The sequence below is a fragment of the Gopherus flavomarginatus genome, chromosome 1, assembly GCF_025201925.1.
Source record: "Gopherus flavomarginatus isolate rGopFla2 chromosome 1, rGopFla2.mat.asm, whole genome shotgun sequence".
NCBI classification, from domain to species: domain Eukaryota; kingdom Metazoa; phylum Chordata; order Testudines; family Testudinidae; genus Gopherus; species Gopherus flavomarginatus.
The window spans coordinates 116043838-116058902 of NC_066617.1; the positions used below are offsets into that span (position 1 = coordinate 116043838).

The following is a 15065-nucleotide window of genomic DNA, read 5'->3' on the forward strand; positions in this document are numbered from 1 at the left end:
AGTGTCTCCCCTGGCCAGGGCTACCCCAGATAACTCTTCACAAGGTGTATTACCTAACTCTGCCCTGGGCGAGGCAGTCTCACCTGGGTCAGTATGGGCAGGACATATGACTTGCTCCCAGTCTATACAAAGCTGCCTTTTCACTGCCCAGTCCCCTCTTCTTCCACCACAGGGATCCTGAACCTGTGGAGAGCCTTATGCAAGGTTCTAAGATGTCTGTGGGGAGGGGAGAAGGGGGGGAATGACACCATGGAGGTGGCCACCCCCATTTCAAGGCCCACACACACACTGGGTTACTTCCTTGTGTAGACATGGGGAAGCACAATCTCTCCCCATTTGTCCCAGTTTGAATGACAGCTCAGGCTGATGGAAACGTAAATGAATTGGGGAGGGTGGAATGTAACTCTGGGGAGCTGGGGGGAGTTATTCAAATCTCGCTCCTTGAGATGAGTGGAGAGGAGAACCCTGCAGTACTATTACATCAGGGAAAAAACTGGGCTCACAACGTCCTTTCCAGCTCCGCCACTTCAGGGAAAGTGAATCTGTGCCCATGAGGCTCTTATTTCCTGGCTAGGAACTCTAACTTAATTAGAAGTGAAAGGCTGTGTGGCAGTGCTGATTAGTGCCCACCTCAGGTGCCTAATGAGTTGCAAGGCAAAGCCCCATTCAGAGGAGAGGGGGAGAAAAGCCTTGAGCAAATGGGGAAGGGAGGAAGTCAAGGAATGCAGCCTCTGGGTTGGAAACAGCACTGGGAGTCAGGAGACCTGCCTTCTAATATTGACTACATCTGTGCTCTTAGGCAAGTGACTTGGCCTTACTGGCCCTCTCTGCACAGGGGAAAAGGTGCTTTTATCAGCTGGACCAGCTTTATGCAGTTGGAAAGGTCCTTAACACCTGGGCCTAGTCTACACTGATTTTGTAGCACTATTGCTATTTTGGTTAGGGTTGTTGTTTTTAACTGGAATGGTTATACTGGTACAACCCTTAATGTGGATGCAGTTATATTGGTATAAAGGTGCCTTTTGTGGGTATACCTTAATCCCTTTCCCACACTGGAATAAGCTAGACTGGTATAAGCACTTTTATACTAGTGGAACTGTTCTTAGCTTTTAGCTATGGAATCTCCTGAGCCTAGTGACGCATGAGGCAACTCATTTTCCCCACTGCCGTCTGTCCAGAGCAAGATGTTTGTAGTCTCCATGATGGCAACATCATTTTCAGTCATCCTGCAATAAGTCATTCATTGTCCTCTGCGCCGCCTTTTTCCCCAGGAAGAATTCAATTTAAGACATACCTTGTGCTTATGCCACGGGGTTACCTGATGGTATGGCCAAACCACCGTAGCTGTCTTTGTCTGATCACAAAGGTCCTGATGGATTCTCCATCACTGACAATTTTTAATTCAAGATGGGATGTTTTTCTAAAATATAAGTTCTATGGCCTGTGTTATACAGGAAGTCAGATTAGATGATCACAATATCTCTTCTGCCCTTGGCATCTATGAATCACTGACTCCTCAATCTGCTGACCCATGTGATGCAACACTTCCACATTGGTTACATGATCTTTCTAGTGAGTTTCTTAAATTCTTTTTAAGCAATGCTTGTGGAATGCTTTCAGCATCCTCTTGCGTACTTCTGCCATCTGCCATGTTCCTGGGCGCACAATAGAACTATACAATCTCATTTTTCTGTGTAGATGTGGTCTTACTCTTCCAGATGTTTGACGCATGGGAAAATGATCCACTAGTTTTGCCAGTTCTTACCTTCACATCTTTAGTGAGATGGGCATTAGCAGATATTGTACTTCCAAAATAGAATAAGTCATTAATTCTTTTGTACTCTTCTCCATCCATCACACATCTGCCCGTGTTGATAGCATTCTCTCCTATCTCCATGATTTTGGTCTTCAGTATACAGATACAAAGTCCCAATTTGGCTGCTTCTGCTTTTAGATTCATAAAGAGTCCTTTCATTCCATCCCGGTTGGTATCCAGTATGATTATATTGTCTGCAAAATCTAAGTCTTGCAGCCTATTTCTTGCCTAAACAATACCAGTGTTCTCGCCATTAGCTGTCAGTCTTATCATCAAAAAATCTATGACAATACAGAAGCCAAGTAGAGAAAATATGCAACCTTGCCTTACACCAGTAACACTCTTAAACCGTTCTGTGTCTCTACTTTTGGTCCTGATGCAATCTCGTCATACAAAGCTTTTATCAAATTAACAGTCGTTTGCTGGAACTTCATAGTGTCTCAAGATGTTCCAGAGGGCATCTCTGTGCATGCTATCAAATACTTCAGTAAAATCAAGGATGTTTAAAACTACATTCTTCTGGTATTCTAAGCCTCTCTCACTGAGTCTTCTCAAGGTGAAAATCTGTTCCGAACATGACCTACCACATTGAAATCCAGCCTGTTCTTCCCTGAATACTTTATCAATAGCAGTTTTCATCCCATTCAAAATGATAATACAAAACACTTTCCCAAGTACAGCTAGGAGTATCACCCTTCTCTAGTTATCACAAATAAGCTGTTCTACCTTTTCAGGGATTTTGCAGATAAAACCTCTTCTCCAACCGTTGGACGGGTGTCCCATCTCCAGACCACTCCAACTGCCTGCGCGTGTAATTCACCATTATTTCCTCCTCAGCATTTAACATTTCAGCATTTGTTTTATCCTACCCTGGTGCTTTAACTCTCTTCAGCTGGTTCATAGCCTTAGTTCCTTCCTCCGAGGCAATTACTTGTAATGATATAGATAAGACCACTATGTCTTCACATTTCTCAGTATGTGTTAATGGTTCTGGCTGGTTTAGCACAGCCTGGAAATGTACCATCCAATGGGCACTCTGTCCATCCTTTGTGGTTGAAATTGTACAATCCTGAGCTTTTCTACACAATTCTACAAAGGTTAGAGCATTGTGATGTCAATTGTTTAGATATTAGAGAGAGATTTTTAGAATCCTCTCTCCTATGTGCCTCCACGGTGTCTCTTGCTTTATTTTCCATCCATTCTCTAAGATCTCTACTGGCTAATCTTTTACCTTCCTTGTCTCTGTCCACATATTCTTGTTGCAGAATAGTTCTTTTACTGCTGTCTCGTTCTTGTTGCTTTCTCTTCTTTAATTCTTTCCCTCTTCAACTAGCTTCCACGTATTTGGTTGGAGCCATTCTTCTTTCTTAGATAGTCTCATCCCACATGGTAGTCCTGGATGCATCCTCACTTGCCTCTTTGAAAAACTCCCATTGTTTTTCTGTCATCCATCTGTGTCTTTAACTCTTCAAATCTATTGCTAAATTGCATCTTGAAATGTGCCTTCACTGTTGGATCTACTAACTTTCTAGTATCACATTCCTTCTGCCTTGAGTGTGTTGTTTTTGTTTTGTTTTGTTATAGTTTTATTTTGATTGTCCCAAAAACAAGATGGTGGTCACTTCTGATACTAGCACTCCTGTACAGCCTGGTGTTCAACTATGATCTTCTCTAGCACCTGCTAAAGGCAACATGATCAAGCTGTTTCTGGGTGAAGCCATCATTTCATCTCCATGTCAGTTTGTCTTTCCTTGTGTGAAAATGCATAGACTGCATAGGACACAGAATTATAAAAACATTTTCCATTGTCAGTCTGTTCTAATATGCCATTTCTGCCCATAATGTGCTCAGATCCAGTATTAGCATCGCCAACCTGTGTATTTAGATCTCCCATAGAGATAATATCATATTTATTGATCTTGCCAAGGACGCTCTGCACCTTTAATAGAAACAATCTTTGCCTTGTTCATCGCAATCATTTGTTAGGTGCATAACACTGAACAAGTGTGACTTTTGCTTGGTTTGTCATAAAACAAGTGGTCAGTATTCTTGAACGTGCAGATACTCATTCCTTCAGTGCTGTAGTAGCTTCCTTGCTAGATTTAACCTTCCCAATGTTTATCATCTTCTCTTCAATCATGCCTTCCAATGATAATTAGATGGGTCCAGTCCACCTCATCTCAGTCAGTCCAAGTATACTTGGGCCAGAGATTTTCATTTCTCTGATAACTTGTGTCAGTCTGCCTGTGCTCTGAAGTGATCTACCATTTCAACTTCCAATTCTTGACTTAGTTTTAGCTGTGAAAATACCCCATTTCAGATTAACAACTTCCTTGCGGATTTGATTCTCCAGCATCAGAATGTCAGACGGATTTGCTGGTTGATAAGTACTATTTTGTCTTACATCCAGCACATGATGGTTATCCACAGTTGATATTTGTATTTGCAAATCTGTGATAGATTCAGCATGTCTCCGAGATGTTTCTGTAACGGAGAGCATTTTTGTGAGACCAGTGCACTGCCTTTAATTTGACTCCTACTCTTTGACCTTTCTGTCTTGGATGACCCTACCAGGAGTTCTACACCTGCCAACATAACTCTCAGGGTACCGGGAGCACACAAGCATACACATCACATCAAGGTGCAGTCGCTGGGGAAACTATAGCTGGCCTCACACTGGAGGAGTGGTTATTGCATTAATGAGACCGATATAATTAAAGTGGTAGAACTTGTGTGTAGACAAGACTTCAGCTACCTAGTCTAGAACACAACCAGCTTACACAGCTGAAAGAGGTTAAACTATCTGCTCTTAAAAGCAGATGGGGACCTTTGTGACTTAACTTTCCTAGCTGTAAAATGGGAATGATACTTATCCACCTTTGGTAAGCATTTTGAGATCTACAGCCAAAAAGTTCCTGTAGGTGCCAAATATTTTATTATGATGTGTTAGTGCTAATTTATAGTGTGCTCAAGTGACTGATTTAGTCAAGTACAGCTAAGTGATTATTTTGTTTACCTCTCACTTTATAAAATGTCAGACATAACTTCCATGGACTTTTTAACTCTCTCTTTATAAAGAAGCTTCCAAGGACATGGATTAGAAATACAGGAAGGGGTCTGTCCACCCCCACCTCCCTCCCATACACACAGAAAAGTCCTCAATGAATATTTGTTCTGATTTTGAAACGGAGTCTCCCTGAGTGTGCTTGTGCCCCTCTTTCATTCACTGCCTATGACTATTTTAAGCAATGCATGTACTGGCAGCAAAGCTCCAAGGAACAGCATGCTGTATTTAAAGTGAATATTGCAGTATATTAATGGAAAGCACATTTCTAATTGGTAATTGTGACTATTCACACCAGCAAGCTGACTCCCAGAATTCTACTGGGCCAATCAGGAAACACAAACATTGTTACCTTATGTGTACAGTTAAAAACAGCTCAAATTCCAAACATGGAATCACAAACAAGCTACTGGCCAAGAACTATGCCAGAAATTACTGGATGAATATTTTTGAATAAATTAGAGAAGACAATCTGTTGGCAGGCAATTCACAAACAGAGAGTGAGAGAGAGAGAGTCAAAATTAGTTATAGCAGCGAAGAGTCCTATGGCACCTTATAGACTAACAGACGTATTGGCTTATGACCTTTCATGTGTGAATACCCACTTCATCAGTGCATCCGACGAAGTGGGTATTCACCCACGACAGCTCATGCTCCAATATGTCTCTTAGTCTATAAGGTTCCACAGGACTCTTTGCTGCTTTTACAAATCCAGACTAACACAGCTACCACTCTGATACTTGAAAATTAATTATATAAATGAGGTAATTGCTCGGCCTTGTTTGTGATGTAGTCTGTAAGCATGTGATCAGATGAGTGGTGTGTGCTGAGCCAGACAGTCTGAGTAGAAAGACACATGTAGCTATGAATATCAATGTCTGTTAGAGAAGTGTTTTGATGCTCAATGAGTCTGAAAACCACTTTGTGGTAGTCCCAGGGAGTGCAGGGTCTTAGGAGGGTATAGGGTGTGAGACGAATGCTAGAAACATGGAAGTGGGGGAGATCTATAGCTAAAAGCATCTCTCTCTATGGCACTACTCTGTGGGTAGGTGTGTGCAGTGGGATGATAATATTACCTAGCGTTTTCCATCCAATGATCGCAAAGCATGGCACAGCCTGTAATGAAAGCCTCCCAGGACCCCTGTAAGGAGGGCAGTATTAGTAACCCTGTTTTACAGTTGATGACACGGGTACAAAGAGCTGAAGATGCTGATTTTTCTATTGACATGAACTGGATCTGTAACTGAGCAGCACTTCTTTATTATCAGCCCTCCGAATCGGATGAGTTCAGAGGAGCCACAACTCCCATTGAAGGCAGCAGAAGGTGTGACTACTCAGCACCACAAATTAAGTCACAAGGGGCTTGTCTGAGGCCACTGGAGATGTGAGGCCGAACCAGGAAGAGAACCCTTGTGTACTGATTCCCACTCCTGTGCCTTAAACAGAAGACCGTCCCTCCTCCCATAAATACATCTCTAATGTGCCTTGTGATACATGTGTCCCAAAATGTAAACAAACAGTAACATTGTAAGCCTGGAGGTTGAATAATCATGGATGAGAACTGGCTAAAGATAAAGAAAAGTAAAAAGAGAGAGAGAGAGAGAGAGTGCGCGAGCAGGGGCGGCCCTAGGCACCAGCTAAACAAGCAGGTGCCTAGGGCGGCAAAATATACGGGGCGGTATAATGCTGGGGCCCCAGCTTATACCTGAAGTGGCATCCTGGGCTGGATCCTGACCGTCCCATGGGCAGTAACCAGCCTGTTGTTCTGTCACTGGGTGCAGCTGGGCAGGGAGCCGGCTAAGTGGGGAGCGTATCCCTGCTGCTCTCCTGTGGGCAGCAGCCATCCCCGACCCCTCAGGCAGGAGCCGATAGCGCAGCCCTGCCCCAGCTGCCGAGGACGGGTTGCTCCTCAGCTTGTTCACACTGCTCTCCCGCGGTCAGCAGCCACCCCTCATCCCTCAGGCGGGAGCCGGTATCACGGCCCTGCTCCGGCTGCAGAGGACAGGGGAACATGGCACCCGGGCAGGCTGCTCCTCCTTGGCTTGTCCCTGCCTCTGCCTCCTCCTCATCCCCTCTGCGCTGCCTCCTGCCAGGGGAGGGAATAGGGGAGCAGAGCGGCAGCCTGGGCTGAGCCCAGCTTGTGCCAGGGCCAGGGCCAGCGTTAGGCGGCCTAGGGAATCGCCTAGGGCACCAGAATAATTGGTGGGCGCTGTTTTGCCGGAGGGGGTGGCAGGCGGCTCTGGTGGAGCTGCCGCAGTGGTGCCTGCAGAGGGTCCGCTGGTCCGCGGCTCCGGTGGAGCTGCCACAGTCGTGCCTGCGAGCGGACGGTCGGCTGCTCGCACGGCTCCAGTGGACCTCCCACAGGCACCACTGCGGCAGCTCTACCGGAGCCGCGGGACCAGCGCGCGGAGCGCTGAAATTGCCATCCGCCTAGGGCGCTCAAACCCCTAGCGGCGGTCCTGGCCGGGGCCAAGGATGAGTAGGGCTGGGATCCAGCAGCAGTCCCAATCCCTGGCCCTGGGAGTGTTGGTGATGGGAGATGAATCCTCCTCAGGCCAGATCCGCAGCAAGGTAAGAGTTGGGCTGGGTGGGAGGGTCCCTGGGACCCCTGGGGAGCTTCTGCCTGCTGGAGCCCCAGAGGCTGCTGCCTCCCTCCCCAACCCCTCACAGCACTCCAATGCCTGGAGTCTCCTTCTGCCTCCCCTCCTGCAGAGGGTGAGTGATCTGGCAGAGAGGGGCAGCATCTGTCCAGCAAGCCCAGCACCCCTTCCTTGGCTCCTCCAGCCCCAGAGCTCTCTCCATTGCATGCCCCTCGGGCTCCCAGCTGGGTAGTCTCAGCACTGGGAAAATGTCAGCAGGGCTGGGTCCAATGTGTATCCGAGCTCGTGGGGAGCTCTCTCGCCCCAATGACTAGCACCTTACCTATAGCAAGTACAGTAGAGCAATAGGAGTGTGATGTGAAAAATGTCATGTTGTGACACGGTCACTCAAATCATGATTACGTGTGTGTACTGTGCTGCCCTATCAGTGCCATTTGCGCTAATTTCCATTTCATATCAGTGCCAGTGGTTATAGGGCTAAAGTGCCAGGACAAAAACAAAAATGACTTTCCGGTGCTGCTTACCAGCAACAGAGAGAGAAACAGCAAAAAGAATTAGAAAAACTATCTTGTACTTCAAAAAAGTATTTTAAAAAAGTCGACAATCAAGGAGAAAGCTCTAAGCAATGCATTGAAAGTGATTATTCATCAACTGATGAAGACCAATCAAACCAAAGATTACCTTTATCAACTGATAAAGATGAACAACAATCTGACCAAAGATTATCTTCACTAACCGATAAAGACGAACAATCACAATCCATCCAAAGATTTACTACTTCAGCTGAAGAGTCCAGAAATCAAGAACTGTTATCCAAATCTAAAACTGAAGAACAATTATTGGAAGGTGGAGAGACTGACATAGGATCAGATCCAAGTACATGGCCAACAATTACTGATACAATGCGACTTATTATGAAAAAAGGTCCTTCAAAACTAGATCCTACATTTGAATATCCATTGAATGAGTCGAATCGTCGATTTATGCCATTCAGTATGAAGAAAAAAATGAAAAATAGGGAACAGATTAATAGATCGTGGTTAGTGTATTCACAGACCAAAGATGTAGTTTTCTGTTTTTGCTGCAAACTGTTCTGTAACTTGGACATTCTTCTGGCAACTGCAGGTTTTAATGACTAGCGAAATTTGCATCAGCATTTGAAAGAACATGAAAAAATCATTTACGCTCATTGACAAATTGTATTGAGCTGTCAAACAGATTACATTCCAGTACAACAATCGATGCGGTACAGCAACATCAGCTAAATTCATAAATTCAACATTGGCAAGTGATGTTGGAACATTTACTGGCAATCATTAATTTCCTAGCCGAACAGTGCCTCGCATTCCGTGGATCCTTGGATATTTTAAATGAGAATAACAATGGAAATTTCTTAAAATTGGTTGAGTTATTGGCAAAATTTGATAATGTTATGGCTGAGCATGTTCGAAGAGTGAAAGATGGAGAGAGTCACACCCATTTTTGGGTAAAAATACACAAAATGAGATAATAGAATTAATTTCTAATGGAGTGCGTAATGAATTTTATCGAATTTGAAACATGCCAAATATTACTCAATTATAGTTGATTGTACTCAAGATCTGAGCAAAACTGAGCAAATGTCAATAGTTTTACAATTTCTGAAAATTGATGAAAATGCAGAAGTGAAAATTTGTGAACACTTTCTAGAATTTATACCAGTGAATGAAACTCCTGGGAAAGCCCTCACAGATGTAATTCTACAGAAACTGGAACACTATGGAATACCTTTAGAAAATATGCACAGCCAAGGATATGATAACAGCTTAAACATGCAAGGATGACATGCACGTGTACAGCAAAGAATATTGAATTTAAACAATAGAGCTTTTTTCATTCCTTGCCGTGCGCATTCGCTCAATCTAGTTGTCAGTGATGCCGCCAAATCATATAAAGATGTCGTTTTTCATATCTTACCAAAGTGCAAGCAATTGACAACTTTTTTAGTGCTTCCACACACTGTTGGGTAGTCTTGAAGAAGCATCTTGAACAAAAACTCACACTTAAACCTCTAAGTCAAACTAGATGGGAAAGCAGGATAGACGCTATTAGACCATTCCGATATTCATCAGGAGAGATTTACGATGCACTATTCGAAATAAGCCAGGACTTGTCATATGAACCTTCATTTCGACATAAAGCTGAAACATTGGCTCAAAAAATGATGCAGTTTCAATTTTCATGTTGCAAGGTTATTTGGCACAATATTCTAAATCAAATTAATTTGACCAGCAAAGTTATGCAGAACATAACCATAGACATATCCGAGACAAAGACGATTTTGAATAAAATGCTGGAATATTTTAAAAAGTACCATTCAGATGAAGGATTTGAAGAAACTGTCAAAGAAGCAACAACAATAGCAGAGGATGTTGATTTTGAACCAATGTTTGCACCTCAACAACTCATTCGTCCTCGAGGAAAAAACAAGACAGTTTTGTTCTGAGGCTCATGATGATCCTATTCTCAATCCAAACAAAAGGCTTAAAGTTGAATGTTTCTATTGTATTTTGTATGTAGCTATAACTTCCATTGAAGAAAGATTGTCAGTTGCATGATCATTGTGAAACTTTTGAATTTTTATACGATATTGGAAATATTAAAAATCAGTTTTCCAAAGAACACCTCATGAAGCAGTGCCAAGACCTACATTTAGCGCTCAGTACTGATAACACTGCTGACATTGATACAGTAGAATTGTATGATGAATTAATAGCTTTATCTGAGCTAATAAGTCCTAAAACTTCTCCTCTAAAAGTATTAGAATTTATAGCAAGAAATGATTTTTTCACTCCAAACACTGCTATAGCATTATGCATTCTTTTAACATTACCAGTATCAGTGGCTTCTGGTGAGCACGGTTTCTCAAAATTGAGATTACTAAATTATTTGAGGTCCACCATGTCTCAAAATCGTATGTCAGGACTTTTGCAAAAAAATTTAATTTCACTGACTTGTTAAAATACTGCACAAGTATAAAAACCAGAAAAAGTCAGTTCATATAAATTCTTTTAATTTATGAGAAACTGGAAGACACTAATGTTTTTCATTACAGTATATAGTTGAACTCAAATTGTTTGTAATTGTATTTTTGTTAACATTACACTAGTAAATTGTTTTATTTCACTAACTACAAATTCTGTTTTCATTTTTTTAAAAGTTTAAACAGTCAAAACAAAACTGCAAAGTGCAAACATGTAAAAGCCAATAAAAGTGGGGGAGGGCAGGCAGGGCCGTCCTTAGGCATAGGCAGAATAGGCAAGGGCGTAGGGCCTCACACTGCCTGGGGGCACCACTCTGCAGGCAGCCCAGACACTGTAGAAGCAGGGCTGCTGGGTCCTAGAGAGAGCCGAATGCAGCACAGTCTGAGGGACAGGATTGGCTGCTGGGGTCTCTGGGAAGGGGAGGGGGTGGAGGTTGGGAAAGGAGCTCACCTGTGAGTGTGACTCTTTCCCCCTGGCTGTGGTCAGGTGAGGCAGGCTCTGTGGCTCTGGAACCAGTATCCTTTGTTGTCTCCCATAACATCCATTCTTCTCCCCCCTGCCCCACGGAGCACCCCCTCCTTTCTCCCTCCTCCCCAGGAGCACCCCTCTCTCTCCCCTCCCTCCCCTCCGTCAGGGCTGGGTTGGGTGAGGTGGTGGGGGTAGGTGGGGGGAGGGGAGGCTGGCTGCTTGCTGAGGAATGAAAGTGAAAGTAACTCACTTCCTGGGCAGGCAGCCAGAATTGGAATGTCACACAGGGTTTGGCTGGGGTTAGCCAGATGTGTGACAAATTGGGATTGGGGTAGGGTGAGCAGATATCCCTATTTTATAGGGACAGTCCCAATTTTGGGGTCTTTTTCTTATATAGGCTCCTTTTACCCCCCCACTCCGCCCCCATCCCTGTCCTGATTTTACACACTTTCTGTCTGGTCACTCTAGGTGGGGGTAATCGGTGCCTAAATAAGACAAAGCCCCAAATATCGGGGCTGGCCCTATAAAATCAGGACATCTGGATCTGGCCACCCTAGCTGGGGAGCGCCTCTCCCCTGGGCTGGCAGCTGCCAGCGATCCATCTCATCCGGAGGGAGCTGCATAGGGCAGGATGAGCTGCTGTGGCTCCATGGGTGCCCTGTCCCTGAGATCAGATGCTGTGCTAACTTCACCCTGGTCCATAAGGCTGGTGGTGGTGCCCATTGGCGTGTGATTGGACCTGAGGGTTTGCTGCTGCTGTTGCCACTCGGTACCCCAAGAGGTGGATTTTGTGGTCCTGCAGTTTTCCACCTATCTCCTCCTCTACTGCAGCTGTTGGACCAGCGGGCTGGGGGGTGAGCCAAGCATGAAAGCAGTACTGTGTTGCCATTTAGATTGTCATTTAACAACTTTGTTTGCCAAAAATTCTTGCTAACAATCCTGAATCCAATTTCAATATTATTTTAAAAAAAAATCAATATCTTAGCCAAAAACAGAAAATTAAGTGAGGCAGGGAGTGGGCCAGTTTTCATCAGAGAAACAAAAAATGTTGACTGACTTTCCTATAGCCTGTTACTCCTGATAAGAGCCCTCCAACAACTGTAATATGCTCATCTCCTTACTAGTGTATAAAGCAGGGGTCGGCAACCTACGGCACACGTGTCAAAGGTGGCAGGTGAGCTGATTTTTGATGGTATGCAGCAGCAGGCTGAGCGGCTCAGCCCATCACTGCTCTGGGATTCCGGCTGCTGCCCTATTGCCAGCTGGGATACCAGCCATCGGCCCCACTCAGCACCTGCTGCTGGCCTGGGGACCCCCAAGGAACCCCAGGCTGGCAGTGGGCTGAGCAGGCCAGCTGAACCACTCAACCTGCTGTCAGCCTGGGGTTCCATTCACTCAGCCGGCAGCGGGCTGAGTGGGCTGGTGGCGGGCTGAGCAGGGCCGATGAGGGGTTGAGTGGCTCAGTCTGCTGCCAGTCTGGGGTGCCAGCAGCACTCAGCCTACTGCTACTCCAGGGTTCCAGCTGCCGGCCCCTTGCCAGTCAGGAGCTCAGCCGCCAGCCCCACTCTGCCTGCTGCCAGCCTGGGTGAGCAGAATCCCAGGCTGGTAGCGGGCTGAGGGGGGATTGGCGGCCGGGATCCTGGCTGGCAGGAGTTGGTGGTCAGAACCCCAGACCAGCAGCGGGCTGAGCAGGGCCTGGGATCCTTGTCTAGGGTTCCAGCCACCAGCCCGCTGCCAGTTTGGGGTTTCATTTACTCAGCTGGCAGTGGCCCGAGCAGGACCGGTGGCCAAGACCTCAGATAATAACAATAGTTTATTTATATAATATAGACATAGAGAGAAACCACCTACAAACATTAAAATGTATTACTGGCACGAGAAACCTTAAATTACAGTGAACTTGGCACACCACTTCTGAAAGGTTGCCGACCCGACCCCTGGTATAGAGTGACCATATGTTGTACTAAGATTCTCCTGCTTTTTTTTTCCCTGTGAGTCAGTATAACTTTTGCCAGCCCAGAAGTTGGGCAGCCAATGTTTTACGTTTTCACAATGTTTTCTCCAACTTTCATAAAGTAAATACATAGTTAATATGAGTTAAAAAGGCCAGGGACACTTCTTTGTGAAGAATCTGTACAGCAGATCATGCCCATAGACGATCCAGAAAAGAAATTTGAGGTTGAATTTTTTAACGTTGTGATGGATAAAGCAGTATCTGCTGTTGATAAAAGGTTTAATACCTTGCAAGTACACCATGAACAGTTTGAATTTTTGTATGACATAACTAAATTCAACGAAATAGGAAAACAAGAGCAACTAATGACAAAGTGCAAGAACCTAGAGAGCCTCCTGAAGCACGGTGATAGTTTTGATTTAAATGGACTTGAACTGTACGAAGAATTGAGTACACTGTCATCAATGTTGCCACATGCAAAATCGGTGATGGACATTGTACAGTTTATTCATACCCGCAAACTTGTTGACATATATCCTAATGTGTACATTGCCACTCGTATTCTACTGACAATTCCTTTAACAGTAGCGTCAGGAGAATGGAGTTTCTCAAAACTAAAGCTCATTAAAAACTATCTCCGCTCTACAATGAGTCAGGAACGCTTAACTGGTCTTGCTATTCTTGCAATCGAACAAGACACGACTTTGTCTTTGTCATACGATGACATTATTACTGATTTTGCAGCCAAAAAAGCCAGAAAGATTGCTTTTAATTAAAAACAAATCTTTGTTTCAATACCTCTTCATATAAATTTCCAATAAAATTTTGATAAATTAAAAAAAAATTTGCATCATTCTGTCATCAGAATTTTTTCTATAGTGCTGCTTCTTTAGTGCTAGTCCATCAGCATTACAGTGTGCTTAATTAAGTTAAACTGGTTTTAATAACGTGAATGTGGCAAGTTTTCCAATACTGTAAGCTTATGTTTGTGTTGCTAAGAGCAGATCAGGCACAGGGGCACCAGTTTAATAATCTTGCCTAGGGCACCATAAATCCTAAGGCCGGCCCTGAGGGCAGGCAAAAATGTTTTCGCTTGGGGTAGCAAAAAAAACTAGAGCCTGTGTGGGTGGGAGAGAGGGAGGAATGGAAAGTGGAGAGGATTAGCTTCTGAAATGCCTTTGCCCACAGCAATTACTGTGGATTGCTATTGGGTGTCAGTTTGTTTATCAGTTTAATTAACAGAGATTCCCTCTGTCTGCCTGTCTCGCTGCAGAGGCTAAAGCAACTTACTTCCCCAGTGGAGGACTTGCCTCAGCCAAAGAAGCACTGGGCTAGAGCGTCTGAATCATTGGAGAGCCCCGAAGCAGAATACAGGATCTCATGCCATCAGCCAAGGAAGTGCTCATAACCACAGAGAAGGAAAACCACTTGTAAAGTATATGGGAAAGGATATCGCCTTTCCATTCTGGAGTGATTCCCCCTCTCATTCCTGAGGTGGCTTCTCTTCACACCTCGGACAATGCACTCTTCAGTTCTCCCCTGCACACCTGAGGCAGAGCCATCCTAGTCAGTGACTCTGGGACATCCTTCTCCCTCTCCAGGTTTATCAGGTAGTTGACTATACAGACTTGGGATGGCAGTTCTTTTAACACCCCGAGACAGCTCTCTCCTTCTGCACCTGGGAAAGCGCAGTGTGACTTCACCGGAGGCACTTTAGAGCCCTGACACTGAAAAAAGGAACAGTAGATATAAAATAATGGGGAAAGGGAATTGCAAAGAGTAGAGAGGTTCAGAAGTGACGTCAGGAAGGTAAAGGCACAAAATGAGGGTGTGAGCAAAAGGAACAAGTTAAATGGTTTATAAGTACATAAAAAGCAGGAGGCTGACAAAGGAAAGTGCACAGGTAGGTCACCTACATACCAGGGAGAGAGAGCCCATCACATACTGCAGGCTCTGAGTCTTCCTGTAGTTAAAACTGAGAAAAAGTCTCCAGCCTGCCAGATCTATTAGTACAACACAAACTGTTGAAGAGCCATTCAAGGGGTAATGAAGACATTTAACAGGCATTTGCCAACCCCCAGTTATCTTCTGTCAATTTCTGAATGTACTGACAAAAACAATTGTGCACGACTGTAATATT

General features: G+C 44.5%; 1 pseudogene; it reads left to right on the top strand.

Moving 5' to 3' along the window:
* Positions 1-14359, top strand: part of LOC127031632 (sodium- and chloride-dependent betaine transporter-like) — a 47130-nt pseudogene extending 32771 nt beyond the window's left edge.
* Positions 14360-15065: the final 706 nt, after the last annotated feature.